The sequence below is a fragment of the Rhinolophus hipposideros genome, assembly GCF_964194185.1.
Source record: "Rhinolophus hipposideros genome assembly, chromosome: 2".
Classification (NCBI taxonomy): Eukaryota; Metazoa; Chordata; class Mammalia; order Chiroptera; family Rhinolophidae; genus Rhinolophus; species Rhinolophus hipposideros.
In genome coordinates, this window is record NC_138048.1 from 108,901,496 (window position 1) to 108,918,670 (window position 17,175).

Consider the following 17,175-nt stretch of genomic DNA (forward strand, 5'->3'; position numbering starts at 1 on the left):
AAACAGCTGTATTGTAGACATTTCGGGGGGGGGGCATACCTACCTGCTGTTCCTAAACCAGGGCCCTTCGCTGGCAGATCAGCACCACCCGCTTTTGTTACCATCTCCCCTCCAGAATCCCAGCTTCCCCATATTTAACCACGTTTTCTCCCACTGTAACTGTGGGTGCCCGCCACCCACCCCTCAGCCGCTGGGGACTGCAGGCCACTGTGTCTGATGGGCAGCACTTCTCCCCCATCGGGAAACGGTCTCACTGGCAAAGTGGCAAAACCGTAAGAGGACATTGAACGTGACCCCCACTGCCATCCCCCAGGAAAGCGGAGTTCAGAAGGTGGCTTGGATTTTATTCTCCCATGTGTTCTCTTCAAAGAGCTTTACTGAGATATAGTTCACACACTGTACAATCCACACACTTAGTACATGCAGAGTTGTGGAACCATCACCACTGCCAATTTGAAAACGTTTCACCCCCAAAAGATACCTGGTATCTTTAGCCCCCACCTCCCAGCCCCCGCCATCCTCTGATCCACTTTCTGTCTCTACACTTCCCAGTTTGGACTTAGGAACCAATGGAGTCGTGCAGTGTGTGGCCCTTGTATCTGGCTCCGGCCCTCAGCAGGTTTGCAGCCTTCGTGCACATGGTAGCTTGTGTGTCTATGGCTGGTGACGCCGTGGTGCGGGTGGACCACACTGTCCTTTGTCCGTCTGTCCACGGGGATCACCCCTCCCCCTTTGCCCAGCTCTAGGGACTGAACAGCGCTGGGCATGCTTCCCTGCTCGGCCGTGTGTCGGAGTGCTGAGCCAGGTGCTAGCAGGTGACCATGTGTCGTTTGAAGACTTGCCACTGTCCCATGCGGCTGCACCACTTCACATTCCCGCCTTGCGGGCTGGGGCCCCTGTGGGTGTGACCTGTACGTGGGTGCAGCTTCAGGTGTGTGCTCACTGGTTGAACCTGTAAGCCTGTGGTGTTGTCAGGGGTCCCGCCTGGCCCTGTTCAGGGGCGCCCACCCCGCGGGGCCCCAGGAGGCGAGCCTTCACCTCCCGACCAGTACAGTGGGCACATGGGCCCTGTTGCTTTTCCTTCCAAAACCTCAGGCTTACAGAAAAGGCACGAGTGCAGAGAGTTTCTCCCAAGCCCTTTAAGTTTGCTGCCTTGCTGCCCATCACCCTGGGCCCTGGAGGGTGCATTGCCTACAATGAAGACCTCTTAACCACAAACAAGTCGGAATAGCACGGGCCCACCTGCGGTCTCACCCACAGGCCTGTTCAGGGCTGCCCTCACCCCATTGAGAGTCACACCTGGGTCCCATGTCTAGTGGCCGTCCATCTGCACCAGGTCCCCCGTCCTGACACTCGGGACCAGACAGAACACCCCCACTGGGAGTTCTGAGGGTGCCTCTGCCTAGACTCGGGTGCCGTGTGGCCCCCACGTCTGCTCAGGCCACGGCCTGCTGCGGAGTGGGGGAGGGTAGTTTCTCTCACTCTTGGTTTAGTCACTGATTTATCTCATTAGTGGCCTCAGTTTTCCTCTTTTATCCTGCGGGTTACAGTGCATCACTGTCACTTATTTGAGTGCTCAGAGTGTGCCTGTTGGGCCCATGGGAGACTTCAGGCGGCTCTGTTCTCCTAATGAGGCCTGCCATTCCCCCAGCGTCCTGTGCTTTTGTTAGGGCTCACCGAGTCAGGCTGCCTGCGTTCACTCCACAGTGAGGTGTACTGGGTGGGGAGTGCGCAGGCTGTGTGGGAGGGGCTTGTTTGTGGAGGAGCAGGAGGTGACGCAGCTGCGCCCACCATGGTTCGCTAGGAGTGGCCAGCCAAGGGACTTTGGATTTGTCCCTCTAGTCACGGCTTGGAGGGTGGATTTGGGGGCAGTCCTGCCAGCAGCCGGTCGGGACACTCAGACCAGTGTTTTGGGGGAGCCCTGCCCTTTCACACACTGCTTTCCAAAAGTAGCCCCTTGATCACTTAGGATCTGGCAGCTAGGGACTGACTGTCCCCTCGTCCTTGGCCCGGAAGTTACATGGGCAGCAAACACAGGAGCCCCAACCTCCGGGCCGTCCATGTTGAGGCTTGGACCGCTGCTGGCAGGGGAAGGGTGGGTAAAGGAGAACCCATCCTGGCAGGAGGCGGGTAGGGTCCGGGCGGGGTCCATGGGAGGACCTCAGCAGCAGGCCGAGCTGCCGCCTGAGCCCTCCAGGTCCCGGCCTGCAGTCCGGAAGGACCAGTAAATCTTGGATGGGAGTGTTTTTCCAAGTAGGCTTTGCTGCGAAGAGAACAGGCCTGCCAGCCAACCCAGCAGCAGGCAGGTGGGGAGACTGCACTAAGGGGGCCGCTTACCTCTAAGCTGGGCCGGTTTCATTACACCGGCTGTGGCTATGGCAGCTGGAGCTACTGGTGCCACGTCGGCCACCGCAGCCGCTGTCCTGGCACTTCTGTGGTCGCCCTCTGAAATCCACTCTCCTGGCGCTGGGATTTCACTTGGCACCTTCCCTTTCTGAGTTTTGCTTTGAGCTGCTGACCAGCCAGATGTGTCCACTCTGAGATGCTGCTGCAGACAGGCTTGTTCCCCCAGCACCACGTGTGGGGTTTGGGAAGGGAGGCTTCGTGAGGCGGGGGACAGGGAGGGAGGTTCAAGGTCATCCCATCTCCTCACCTTGACCTACAACCCTGCTGCCCCTGCCTTAGGGTCAACACTTCTCTGCTTACCCTCCCCCTGCAATACCCCAGGTCTGCCCTGCCTGCCACCTGCAGTGCCCCGAGGCCAAGGGACTGGGCCCACCAAACAGGGCATCCAGCCCTGGCTGGGCCAGCGGGAGCAGGTGGGAGGTCGTGTCGAGTGTAGGACAAACCGTGCCCGGGCCTGTTTGCTGCCGTCTGCTGGGTGCGGGCCCACGTCACCCGGAGACAGCGAGCATGTGACCCAGCTATCCCTGGGAAGGCGCAGCCTGAGGCCGGCCCTGTGCTTTCCCTGGAGTGTGCTAGGTGGACTCCTGCACTGGCTCCTTGCCCATCACCCGCTGGAGGTGAGCTTCCCGGCTGGAGGGACAGGCCACATGCAGGGGCTGAGTCTGTGTTCCCAGCCTCTGCACCCCAGCCCCCCTCGCTCGCCCCTGTGGCCCTGGGGCCTTGGCCTGTCCCCTTCACTTCACACCAGTCAAAATGCTGCTTCATTCACGTTTACCCGAAACCCCACTCCGCCCAGTCCTGAGGTTCCGCTCCCCGTTCTCCCTTCCCGGGGAAAGGAGCACACACAAATTCGGTGACACTAGGAGCGCACCTGTCACCCCTGAGAGCAGGCAGGTCGGCTCCTTGTGTGCTCCCCTTCTCTCAGCTCTGTGCTTTCCAAGGAAACGGGTCTTCCAGGTCAGCTGCCCTGGAGGTTTTCTCCCAGCTGGACAGTGGTCGGTTTGTCGTCGTAAGGATACTACTGTCGTAGCGCCTTCCCGGGCAGGCATCCTCGACGTGCCGGAATTCCCACAGTGGGGCTGTCGTGACGCAGAACGCTGCAGCCAACGGCGACAGCATGCGGCCCTGAACAGGGAGGAATCCACTGCGCTCGCCGCCCGCCTGCGAGTTTGGAAGTGCTGGCCTCAGGGGAGCTCCGCAACAGTCAAGTCCCTTTTCCCCAGCTGGGCAGCCGTTCTTGGGGCCCCTGTGCCCTGGGTCACCCCCACTGAGGCTCACCTGGACGGGCCACGCTGCCCTGACCCACCCACTGGTCAGAGGAAGGGGCCGCACGCTGCCACAGTGAATGGAGGTGCTGGGCAGGTGACCGTGGATGGAGTGTGGGCATCTGCTCCATCTCCCACCTGAGGATTTCCAAGCAGGAAACCCGTCTTCACCTTTTCTAGGACTAAAACTGGCAAAGTGGGGACGTCGTCACACTGAGGAGCAGCTGGCTCCCAGACTCGTCGGCGCATAACTGACGACTAGATTGTGGGCAGGCCATGTCTGGCTCTCCCGAAATGCCCCTTCATCTCCAGACCCTGACTGCCTGCCCCTCCACCTGGCCTGGCTGATCTTTGTGCCTGTTTGAAAGTGACGTGAGGGCATTTCCATGGTTTCATGAAGCCGCTGAAGGCCTGGTGAGACTGTAACTTTCATGTTCCTTGGGAAGTAATTCCTTTTTAGCCAGTTCTCGTCAAGGCATGCATTTTCTCCTGATGAGAGCTAGGAGCCAGGCCCGGCCTGTCCCTTGGGGTAAGACGTGGCTGTCCAGGCCCGTTTCAGCCGTCGTCCATGTGCAAAGGAGGTGCCTGGAAGCTGGCGCTCTCAGGGCTGGAGCCATTCTGGGAAGGAGGAAGCACGGGAGTAGGGGCAGGAGCTGGGGGTTAGGGGCTGGGCACCTGGTGGTCACCACCGGGCGCCACAGGTGTCTAGTTGTGTGAACGGGCCCCATTTTCTTCGTGACCTTTGTCTAAGCAGATGCAGCCCAGGGGGATGTGGAGCCAGTCTGCGTGTGGCATGTCAGGGTGTCATCGAGGGGGTGACCCTCAGAGCCTGAGACGGGTTCTCATCCAGGTGGCCGACCGCAGATCCCAGAGGAGGGGTGGCCCGGCTGGACGCCAGCTGCTGCCTGGTCCGACGGGAGCACAGCCGAGCCATGGGGTTGGGCCCATCTTGGGGCTGGGGCCAGTCTTTTGGGACATCCTCCCCCCTCAATCAGTCCCTGGCCATGGGGGCGGGGATGGAACCTTGATGAGAATGCTCAGGGTATGTGGTGTTCCTGAGTCTGTGCCCACGTGTCTGGAGCGGGGTGGGGGCCCTGTGGCAGGGCCGGCTGCATGATCAGCAGACGGGAGGGGGGGTACACCTCTTTAAAGCTGCTCGCAACAGCAGGTATTAATCCAGGCACAGGGCCCCTGCCGAGCAACTAGCAGTGTGAACCTACCTGCCTCATGGGCACCCCTGGCCGGCCTCAGCTGAGGCCCCCCGTGTGCCAGGCTCCTGTTTCCAGGGACTCACATCCTAGGTGGGGAGACAAGGCTTTGGAGAACCCCAGCACCCCTTGCGTAATCCGTGCCCTATCTTAACGTCTGCAGAGCTCAGCGTTTTATTTCAAAACCCTGGCCAGTGTCCATGTGCCTGGGGCAGAAGAAGGGGTGGGTCTCGCCACAACCCGCAAGCCCCACCCTGCTCTGTATCCCAGAGCAAAGAGCATGAGATGAAATGGCAGGAGAGATTAGCCTCCTGTCAAAGCCAGGACCGGAAGGACCAGGCAGGGACAGGAGTGCCACCACCCCTTGGCCTGCCCAGTGCCTGCCCACCCTGTGCTCCGTCCCCACCACTTTCGTCACCCTGTGCCAGTGACGATGCTGATTTGGGGGAAGTGTCCCCAACATGGACACTGACCTGAGTGCAGCGTTAGCGTCTGTCCACTCCTAGGGGACCGTGTTTGCTGGCTGCACCAACCCTGGTCAGCACGTGATAGGAAGGAGTGAAGAAGCACCCACAGGGCACGAGTCAGACCATCACTCGTGTGTCATAATGACACCAGAGAAGCCCTTCGCTGCCAGCTTCTCTAGGATGCCAGGGCCCAGCTCATTCTCTCCTGAGGCCAAGGTCACGCGTTGACCTTCCTGTCTGGACGCCCCCAGACTGTCCCTGCCTGAAGGTAGTAGAGAGGTGATAAGGGTGAGTTTCTCTTTAGAGAAAAAGGAAATAGACGGAAGCGGGTTCCAAGTGACACCTTTGGGCAACCCGTAATGAGTGAAAGGGTCTCAGCGATGGAAATCGACAGGCGCTAACATCAGAAAAAAGAAAAAGAAGCAGACGCTGGCTGTGCACCTCTTGTTCCCACTGCACGCTCCCCCGGGGACGGCCTGGGGGCTGCTGTCTGGGGGGCCCTCCCTGCGTCCACTGCAGGAATGTGGCGTCTGCCCAACACAGACCATCAAAGACTGCGTGTCTCCTGAATTGTGTCACTGTTCAGACGCAGCATCCCACGCAGACTCACCGTGCAGGTGACACTCCAGAGTGCAGTGCTTTGTGTTTTCACCTTGGGTTCAGCTGACGTGAGACAGATGGAGCCAGAGGCTCAGCAGGGGCCACACAGCAGATGCAGAGCCCAGAGCACTCCGGCCTCCAGGCTAGCAAACGGAAAGGAAAACCAGCGAAGCGCGTTCCAGCCTCTCATTTCTCCTGATGGTTTATGGCTTGATCTGCTCATTTCTCCCCATCTATTTTTTTTCTATTTATAAGTTGCTGGCACTGTGTAATTTTATCTGGTCGCAGTCACAGAGAAGAATTGAGAATTTGATTTTAGAGCTGTCGGTAGAATAAGAATTGCTGTCATCTGGTGTGTCTGCTCCCTCTGCTTAGTGCCAGGCTCACCTGGGCAAGGGCCTCCTCCGCACTCACAGGGGCCTTCCATCCCCACAGCCAGCCCCCTAACATGAAAGACCCCCGTTCGCCAGCTCAGCCGTGTGTGTGTGTGTGTGTGTGTGTGTGTGTGTGTGTTGAAAGGGAATGGGTTGGAGAAATTGGAGAATGTAGGTTTTAGAATCAAAAGTCCAGCATGTGGCTTTAGAATGTACCTGCTGTTTAAATTTTGGTTTCCCAAACACTGGGAAGATCATGTCACAAAATGGGCACTGAGGCTCCAACCATCACGGCCATATCCCAGGCAGGAAGAAAGAATGGATGGGGGAAGAGAGCATTCTCAGCTGAAGCAGTTCTTGTTAAACTTTTCTGGACGTCTAGCCCATCTATCTCACTGGCAAACCCCATTGCAAGGGAAGCTCAGAAACAGTTTTAGAGCTGTGGTCATGGTGGCACCACCAATGCTGGGTTGTGTTAAAAGGGAGGAGGGGAGAATGGCTGTTGGACAGGCAGCTGGCAGCCTTCCTCACATGCCCTTCGAATGAGGCTCCCCTGCTCGGTCTGCTTTTCTTAGCCCCTAGTTGTTTTGTTCATGGCACTGACCAGTTTGTAACTATGCTTTTTGTCTACCTCCCCATGAAAATGCGAGCTCCGCGAGGGCTCATCTGTGCCCCCAATACTGGCTGCAGCCCTGCTGGCCCACAGAGGAGTGTGTAGTGTTTGCTGGAGGTTGGTCTCATCCTGCCACCTGGGCCAGGTGGATGGGTACCTGCAGCAGCAATTCGGGGACACTCTCCCCAGTTCTTGTTTCTGGGATCAAATCTCTGAGGCCATAGAATTGGGCTGAGGGACAGCAGGACTCGTCCAAATCCTTGGACCCTCCCAAACTCGTGCTTGGCAGTAATTTGTGTTTAGCCCAAGTTGTCACAGCTGTTAATATAAGAAGGTGGAGGCTGGACTGGGGGGGAGGGGTCCATCACGCCTGACCACTCTAGGCCATGCCATGCAGGGTATGGGGGCACGGTCTGCAAATTAGCATTCAGTGTCTACAGCTTCGATTTCTCTGTAGTGTAGAAAATGTCATTGGATTTTCATTTTTGAGTTTTATTATTTTTTTATTTGCCATTCCTATTTTCTTTGAAAAGTCTGTTTGTGTTTTTTTTTTTTAATAAATTTATTGGGGTGACAATTGTTAGTGAAATTACATAGATTTCAGGTGTACAATTCTGTATTACATCATCTATAAATCCCATTGTGTGCTCACCACCCAGAGTCAGTTCTCCTTCCATCACCATATATTGGATCCCCCTTACCCTCATCTCCCACCCCCCACCCCCTTACCCTCTGGTAACCACTAAACTATTGTCTGTGTCTATGAGTTTTTGTTTCTCATTTGTTTGTCTTGTTCTTTTGTTGCTTTTGGTTTATATACCACATATCCGTGAAATCATAGGGTTCTCTGTTTTTTCTGTCTGACTTATTTTGCTTAGCATTATATTCTCAAAATCCATCCATGTTGTCACAAATGTTCCTATATCATCTTTTCTTACCGCCGAATAGTATTCCATTGTGTACATGTACCACAACTTCTTTATCCATTCATCTATCGAAGGACACTTTGGTTGTTTCCATGTCTTGGCCACCGTAAATAAAGCTGCAATGAACATTGGAGCACACGTGTCTTTATGTATAAAAGTTTTCAGATTTTTGGGGTAGATACCCAGGAGAAGGATTGCTGAGTCATATGGTAATTCTATTCGTAATTTTTTGAGGAACCTCCACACTGCCTTCCATAGTGGCTGCACCAGTCTGCATTCCCACCAACAGTGTATGAGGGTTCCTTTTTCTCCACAGCCTCTCCAACACTTGTTACTATTTGTTTTGTTGATGAAAGCCATTCTGACGGGGTGAGGTGATATCTCATTGTGGTTTTTATTTGCATTTCTCTGATGATTAGTGATGTTGAGCATTTTTTCAGAGTTTTATTGTTAAATTAACCCATGTTTATTGGAAAAAAATGTCCCACACAACTGTTCTCAGTTTCTAAGGGTAACCACTGTTTGATTTTTTTATAGACTTTTTCATTTTTGTTTTACTCCCCCATTTGTCCACTGTTGTCTGAGCATCGAGCCGGATCAATGCTGGCTGTGGGATAGAATGTCTGTTTACCTATCTTCAGGGGCACATGGGGGTGGGGGTCAGAGGAGAAGGGGTAGCAGGGGGCTCAGGGACCACCCAGCAGGGCAGGAACGGGCTGTGCCTTCAGGGTGGCAGGAGGAGGGGGCGTGACCACACCTGGGAGCTGGAGGGCCTGACCTGGCACATTCGCTAACGGATCTCACTTGCTGCAAGGTCGGGGACCAAAGGAAGTGAGTGGCCCACCAGAGTCCTGGAAGTTCGGAGCAAGGGAGCCCAGCACTCCCAGCAGGCAATGCGGGATTTCCCAGCCTGGGCCCCTGGTGATGGCAGGGGTCCGCCCTTGCTGAGTCACTGGGGCCCCAGGCTACTGGCCATCAGAAAACCCCTAGTGTACGCAGGCAGGCATCTTCACCAATGAGACCGCTGTGGTTGGAAATGGAAAATGCCATTACTGGCAGAGTGGCAGTTTGTACTATGAGAAGACAGGCTTCTACAACCTCATGCCAACATGCCTGGAAGTGGAGCAGAGACCGATGGGTGCAAGGGTTTGTGCCTGCTCCTGTCACCAGCCTGCCCTGGGGGCTCAGGGACCTGCTGGCTTCAGGTCGAGGTGGGAGAAGAGTGTGGGCACCGAGCTATTGTGTGTGGGCCTGAGAGTGGCTTCTCCAGGAACTTTCTCCCCGCTTCCAGGCTCCAGAAGGAGTCTGCCTAGTACCCCTCCTGGCTGCTGTTTTCAGGTTGTTTGGGTGGACAAGCTCTTCAGTCGCCTGGAAAGCAGGCACCAAGGCATGACTCGCTCTCTATGAGCTCAGGTTTCATGGCGCCGGCCCCAAGACCTTGCTCGCAGACGGGCTTTTCAGTCTTCTAGAATCCTCTAACATTCCTATTTCTGCTTCCTTTTATGCAAACGAGGAATGTAGTCCAGAGACAGGCGCTGCCCTGGCTGAGGTCCCTCCGGCCGGCAGGGACAGCAGCCCCTCCTCCCCGGCTGGGCCTCTGCCCTCAAGCCCATAAGGGCCCAGTAGGTCCACTGCTCTCTGATGCCTCCTGACTCTGTCTGTCCCCTCGTGACCTTGGCCTCTGCTTCATCGTGGACAACACACTGGGATGTGCTGAGAGGGCCCCCAAGACCCCCGGAGCGAGTGCAGACGCTGAGAGGGCCCCCAAGACCCCCGGAGCGAGTGCAGACCCTGAGAAACGCAGCCCTTCCCCAGCAGGTTCTGTCTCTCTCGGGACCTTGCCCTATTCCATCTCGGGACACAGAACGACCCCGGACTGCACTGCTCCTGACACGGGGACCCACCTGCTTGATGAGCTGTCCCCATGGACCCGTATCTCTCTCTGTGTCCATGGTCTGTGCCTGTTCAGACTGCCGCACAGAACTCGCTCTCCACAGGAACCGGAAATACCTGTTCCCACAGTGCTGCTTCTCAGCCCTGAGGATGTCACATCCCAGCCAGTGTCCCCTCCTCTGGGCACAGCCCGGCCTCTTTCTAGCTCGGTTGCTGGCGGGGTTGAGCCAACCTGGGCTAGCCAGCGTCGCCTTGTCCCGAGTTCAAAGTGGCTGTTTGCAGCACCGTTGCTGAATGCTGATGTGCTTCCTAGGATCAGAGATTCTTTTAGGTTCATCATTTCCCCGTATATTTTAAGTGTGTTTATTTTTGTCCCGGGGATTATTTGAAACAGGAGATTGGAATGTAGAAGTAGTAATTATAGCAGCATATTACGTCGGTCACTGTTTCCAGAGGGCATGCACATTCTGAGCCCTGCCACCTTCAAAGGGGCCGTGGTGTTGTCATTCCTGTCCTAGAGATGAGGAAACTGAGGGTCAGAGTAGCCACCTGGCCTCGGGTGTAGGAGAGGCTCCCACCTCTTTCTTTCAACCTATTCCAATGTTCTCCTCAATACAGTGAGGATAATAATACTTTAAAATAGTACTGCTTATCTTTTGGGATTGTCCTGAAGAGATTGCTTAGAAGGTGAGTCACTGGGTGTACACAGCAGGTGCTCAGTGCATGCACGCCCTGCCCCGCCACCCCCCCCTTGGTGTGAGTGTCCCCGGATGTCTGCCCCGTGTGGGCTCTGCTGGGATTGTGGCTCCCCGCTCGGCTCTCTGGGGCCGACATGCGTCCCTGTGGGGACAGCTGCCCACCTTCTGTCCGTGCTGCTGAGGTACAGCGGCCCCGGCCTGGGGGTGGGCATGTGGAGGGCACGGATATAGGGATGGCTTCAGGTGGTGTCACCTGACTAGGTAGGCCTGTGACAAAGCTCAGGTGCTCGCACGGGGCATCAGAGTGTCCCTGAGCTTCGCAGGTCACAGAAACCTGATCTGATGCGGGAAGGGCCCAGATGAGAGGCAGGGTTCCCAGTGCCACGAGGAATTCCCTACTGTAAGCTTGACCCGTGCGGCATTTGAGGCATACTCGTACTAAAAATTCATTTGTGGTTTATCAGAAATTCCAGCTGAAGTGGATGTCCTGTGTTTTTATTTGTTAAACCCTGCAAACGTGATGCTATATGACAGAAGCCAGACACAAAAGGAAAGATACTGAATGATTCCACTTCTATGAAATGCCCAGAACAAGCAAATCCACAGAGAAGAAGCAGATGGTGGGTGTCAGGACTGGGGGAGGGGCTGGGGGATGACTGCTTCATGAGAAAGTTCTGGATCTAGGTAGTGGTGATGGTCACACAGCACTGTTACGGCTTTTACACTACTGACTTATGCACTTTATAATGTGTTTTGCTGCGTCTCCCTGCTCCACTCTGGGCAGTGGTGACGGTCCCTGTCTTTGGTGAGGTGACAAAGAAGAGGGGCTGCTCTACTCTGTCACCAGGACTACCCAGGGTGACAGGTATGGGGAAGAGACCTGTCAGCCCCTCTCACTGAGATGTCAGAGCTGCCCCAGCGGCCGCCCTCTACCTGTGGGCATGCGTTTGCTCCCTCTGCACCTTCCTGTCGTGCAATCAGGGCACCCTGGCCCGGCCCCCGTCTGTCTTCATCTGGGCTATGGGACTTCCTGTGGCTGCAGGATGTTGCTTGCTGGTGTGGATTTGAATCCATGAACATTGCTTGAGAATCTCTCATGAGCTGGCCCTGGTGTCGGCGCAGCGGCCAAGGCTTACGTAGGTGCTGCCTTCCAGAGCTATAGACTAATGGGGTGCCCCAGAGAGGGAGACACCCGCCCCCAAGAGCCCGAAATGTAGAGAAAGAGGTGTGCATGCGTGTGTCGGTGGAAAGTGTGTGCCTGGTCACACAGTCTGGGCGCAAGTGGTCCTGGTTTGGCCATTCGCTTGTTGTGAGATTTTAGGCAGGCTGTGTCAACTTCTGAGCCTCAGTTTCCTCGCCTGTAAAATAGGAGCATGGCAGTAATAATTTTTAAAATGAGGCCTACTCATAGCATTTGTGTGAGAGACGTGTGCTCACGTCGTCACGTGCAGCCCCAGCTCCCCGAACATGTATCTGGACGACTGTTCCTGTCCTCATGGGGTTGAGCCTTTGGGGTCTGTGAGGCACCTCTGCCCCCTCCTGGCCTTGGTAACCCCAAGCTTCCCGCTGTCAGAGTGCAGGTGGGACCCATAGGAAAGGGTCCTCAGCGTCTGGTGCTAGTTCCCAGTTCCTGTGTAGGTACAGCCCCTCATTTTACAGACGGGACTGAGACCCCCAGGTCACTTGTCTTTCCTCCAAGGGCTGCCTGATTCAATTCCAGGAGAGACTTTTTTTTTCTGTTTAGATGAAAATTTCCCTTATGTCGGTAGAAACCCACATCTGCCCCCTTGCTGGTGACTTTCTGCCTTGGCTGCCTGGAAACGTGCAGCCAAGAGCTGCCGGGCTACGTCGGCTCTCATTCTAAACGCTTTCTCTAATAGAGACTTTTTTCATATGCTTCTTTTGCACCTTTTCTTTTTGGTTTTGTGATTGTTTTCACTTTTCAAAATGCTGTGGATTTTTAAAAATAATTTTTAAGTATCCAAGTGGTACATAAATGTACTCTCCTTGTAAAAATTTAAAAATGGAAACGGAAAGATCAGGGAGCTAGTTCCTGTATTGGTGACTGCGTCCACGTGCTGGGCGGGGGGTGCCCCCACCTGCTCAGGGAGCTCCCCTCTCCAGACCCTTCCGGCCCTCAGCTGTGTGCCTTTCACTGGCGGAGCGTCCTTTGTAATGACGTGGTCAGGATGGAAGGAAACCCGGTGACAGTAGGCCTGCCCGGTCCCGCGCTCTTCCCTCAAGCCTGGGACAGCTCACCGTGTGTCTGGGTAGAGATGGCTGTACGCACAGAGGACATTTGTGTGACGCAGCTTGAGCTTTTTTCCACAAATGGCATCATGCACACATTTCATTTGGATACTTGTTTTCTGTGTTTAACCCCCTGCCTCAGAGATTTTGAAATGTGAAGTATTAAATGATATTTGAAGTGACGCTGACAAATTTAATCCAGAGTCAGTGACCGCCTTCCTGCTGCCCCCTCTCTGTTAATGTACATGGATGGGTCTCTTGGGGTGGGGGCTGATGTCATCCAGCGAGTGTGTTTGTTTGGTCTGTTGCCGTGTGTGCGTTCCTGTGGGATTACGCTCTCTGAGGGCCAGAATGAACCTCAATCCAACAGCTGTCCTTGAATCGAAAAGAAACGTTTGTCAGAGCAAGCTGCAGGAACAAGGCAATGCTTACCGTTAAGTCCACGGCTGAACTCAGAGGGCCTGTGGTCCCTGGGGAATGCCCGTCCCCGTCCAGCCTCGGCTGTGTCCCTGCTGAGGGCGCCAGCGCCGTGTGTCCCACTCAGGGCAAGGCCTGCAGGCGGTCTCTGCTCACGTAACCTGTGTCTGAGGATAACACAGAATCCCAAACGCCAGTGTGTGTTGGTGTGTGGTGGGGGGACACAGGAGCACACAGGTGGTGCCCAGAAAGTTGACAGACAGGCAGCAGCCTGGGGCCTGGGGTCAGAGACCCAGGGGGTATGAACCACCTCGAGAATGCCAGGCGCAGGTCACAGAACTGGTCGTAGGGCCAGGGGAGGTGGCCAGGAAGGCCTCTCACCCAGTGGCTATGGTGCCAGCGCCTGGTACTGGGAGGGGAGGTCAGCTGGGATGGAGGGGGCCCAGATGTGGAAACCTCGCTTCTCAGGGAAGCTCCATACAAAGGACCCGGCCTGCGAGTCTGCTGGCCTGTGTGGGTTCTCACCTGGTGTGTTGTGGGCGTGGTGTGGTGAGTCTGCGAAGCTGGCCCCATCCAGCCGTCCCCGTTGAGAAGTGTTTCAGCTGCGTAGCCAGGAATCCGGACAGAGGAGCTGAAGAGGAAGCCCATGGCTCGGCCCGTAGCCCTGGGAGTCTCTGCCCTCGTGAGGGTCCTACAAGCAGAGGTGGCACCTGGGTAACAACGGCAGGCCTGGGGGACGATCTCGTCTGCCACGCGGCTTGTCAGGTATTGGGGATTGAATTGAGTCCCCAAAAGCGGTGAAGTCCTGACCTCTGGACCTGTGATTGTGACCTTATTTGGAAATGGGGTCCCTGCAGACGTCATCAGTTGAGGTCAGCCTGGAGCAGGGTGGCCCGGATCCAATCATCGGCATCCTAATGTGGAGGCTGAGTGATGACACGGACACAGGGAGAAGCCATGTGACTGTAGAGGCAGAGGTGGGGTGACGGGGCCATAGCCAGCAACGCCGGGAGCCACAGAGGCTGGAAGAGGCAGGAAGGACCAGCCCCCAGCCTCCCTGGGGGCCATGGCCCTGCCACACCTGGGTCTCACCTCAGGAAGCTGCTCTCAGACTCCTGGCTGCCGGCACCTGTCAGGGTAAAGTTCAACGCTTCTCAGCTGCCTGGTGTGTGGGGCTTTGTTGCAGCTGCCCCAGGACACCTGTACCTCAGGTGGTTCTCTGGCACATCCCGACCCCATCCCCATCCCCCAGACATCCCCGGGAATGGAGAAGCACAGCTAGGCTTGTCCTGTAAGCCTGTCCCTTTACCTCAAGGTCAGCTGAATTAAACAGTAAACAGCTGAGTCAGCTAAGGAAGGAGGAAGGGAGCAGTGTGTGATGCAAACATGTTTCCCGAAGTTCCCGCCCTGGGGGTGCCGTTCTTCTCGCTCTGGCCACAGCCCGGGAGGCCTGCTGGCTGGTGGCTCTCTCAGGCCTCAGGTGGCCTGCACCCTGTGGCCTTGGCTCTGTGCTTGTCCCTGCAGCTCCCTCGTCTGAGGCTTTCCCCTGTCTACACCAGGGCCCGCCATCTTTCCTTGTGATTTCCTTGGCGCCCTGTCTACGCTGAGCCACTGCCCCTGTGCCCTGGTGCTACTCAGGCTGGGTCTTGATGGGCCACGTGTGTCTTGTCAGGAATCGCCTCGACCTGAAGGTGAATGTGCTCCTGGGCCCGAGTTACCGTGAGGGCCGCTGGGGCTGCGGAGACGGAGCACGGCCCTCTAAGGGCTCCCAGGTTGGTGCCCAGGCAGGCTGCCATCCATCAGGACTGCAGCCCTGTAGCGGGTCTGGGGGCCAGAGTGGCCGGCCAGGCAAGGGGGTGGAGGGAAGGGTCAACAGAGACGAGGGGGGCGTCCGCCAGGAATAGTGCCCCAGCCGAGGGGGCACCCTTGAGGGGAGGGTCTTGAGTTCGTCCCTTTCCCCTGTGAGCCTATGAATTCTGGTGTCGTCTTCCTGAAACACACCCCCAAGTGGAACCCCCAGCTCAGCGCCCCAAGGGGCTTAGTTGGGACCACAGGGCCACGACCCCAGCATGGCCCCAGGACGTCTTGGCAGCTCTGACCTTCAATGGACATCATGAACAGGCACCCATGGGGCATGACCTCACTCACTGTCAGAAACTGGTCCTTCCAGAGCCTCATGCCCGTGGGTGACAGGGACATACACACACAGGTGAGGGTGGAGGCCTCTTCACTCCCCTTATGAAAACATTTTCACGTCACAGCTGGATGTGAGGCAGGCTAGCAAATGGCTACTAGTTACTGCCATGTCCGCTCCTCTCACCTTACGAGTGGCATTAATTCCTTTAAAAGTAATGATGTCCGCGAGAGCAAATATTAAACATACCTGTAATCTTATTTAGCTACAGGCAGTTTGTAAATCGTGTTGTAAGTTCTGTAAAACAAACACCCTTTCATGTTGAGCCTTAGGATAAAATGGACCGTGCCCTCCCATGGGGACGAACGCTCACAGTGGGCTGGGCGAAGCTTTAGGGCAGCAAGCCAGTGCAGGTAAGCGCTGAGTCAGGGAACAGCCCTGCTCACAGGTGGGTGGGTGTGCTGTTACCTGCTCACAGGGGCGCCAGGTGGGAATGGAGGTCAGGCCACTGCCAGGCCGAGTGCCAAGGAGGGTACGTCATGCCCAGCCCGGCCCGTGCCCAGGAGACCGGGACCTTCTCAGCAGGCAGCAAGCTCCTGCTCTGTTCCAGGTCGGCCAGGAGCCGCGCACAGGTGCCCACGTGTACAGTCAGAAACCCTGGGCAGCTCATGCGTCAGGTAAGGGGCCTGTGTGCCATCTCGGTCTAGACGTTAGTCTGACAGGTGGGTTTTCCTGGGTGATCAGGTGAACCGTGTCCTCCTGCAATTCGTATGCCAAAGTCCTAGCCCCTGGCACCTCACAGCGGGCCCTTATGTCAGGTCATGTCCCACTGGTGGCTGTTCGTGACGTCTGTTCAAGGTCAGAGCTGCTCAGACGTCCTGGAAATGGTGGTCACAGGTGTCCTTACTTAACAAGAGGTCACACTGGAGTAGGGTGGACCCTAACCCAGTATGACTGTGTCTTATAAAAAGGGCACATTGGGACACAGACACACGGGGGTGCCGTGTGAAGATGGAGACAGACATCAGGGTGATGCGTCTACGAGCTAGGAGCCCCCACAAGCCGGGGCAGAGCCTTTCCTGGCGCCTCCAGAGGGAGCCAGCGCTGCCAACACCTTATCTCTGACTTGCAGCCTCCAGAAAGGGGAGAAAACGTTGCTGACATCCCCATCTGTGGCACTTGGCTATGGCAGCCACATGGTGCACCCAGGGCATGGCGGTGGCTCAGGTCAGAGCCGGGGGAGTGTGGCCAACTGTGATAAGAAAGAGACCATCACGTTTGGTAAAGGAAGGGAAAGGGCAGCCATTTCTGTTTCCTTTTCTTATGCAACCCTACGGCCTAGCTGGCTGAATTTATTTTTATTTTTTTAAGGTCGAGCCTCCAACTCGAGCACGGGGTGAAACCCCCGGCGGCTTTGTGCAAACACAGACCGCCGGGGTCTCTGATTCAGCAGGTCTGGGGCGAGATTGGGGAACTCTCTGCCTAGTGCCCTGGTCTTGCTGTTGGCCTGGTCTGGGCTCCGTCTTTTTAGAACAGCTGCCTTATAGAGTTGAACAGGTACACGCATAGTTAAAATCATAAAAATAACCCTGGACTTTCCAGGATGAATGTGGGAAGGAAGAGCAGACAGCGGTGGTCACTGCGCCACCCCACGTGCTGCCCACACACACCTACCCCACGCCAGGCACTCTGTACGGCCCCGCTGACATCATCTCTCTTGGTCTTCACAGCTCTCCCCTAAGAGGTAGGTACTTCTGTTATCCCCATTTGAAATGAAAATACTGAGGCACAGAGAGGTTAGGAAACCTGCTAAGGTCACACAGCTGTGAGTTACGGAGCCAAGATTCAAACCCGGGATACTGGCCCAGACAGGGTGGAAGCGGATTGCTGAACTCTGAGGAGCGCATTTTCAAGGGGACACACA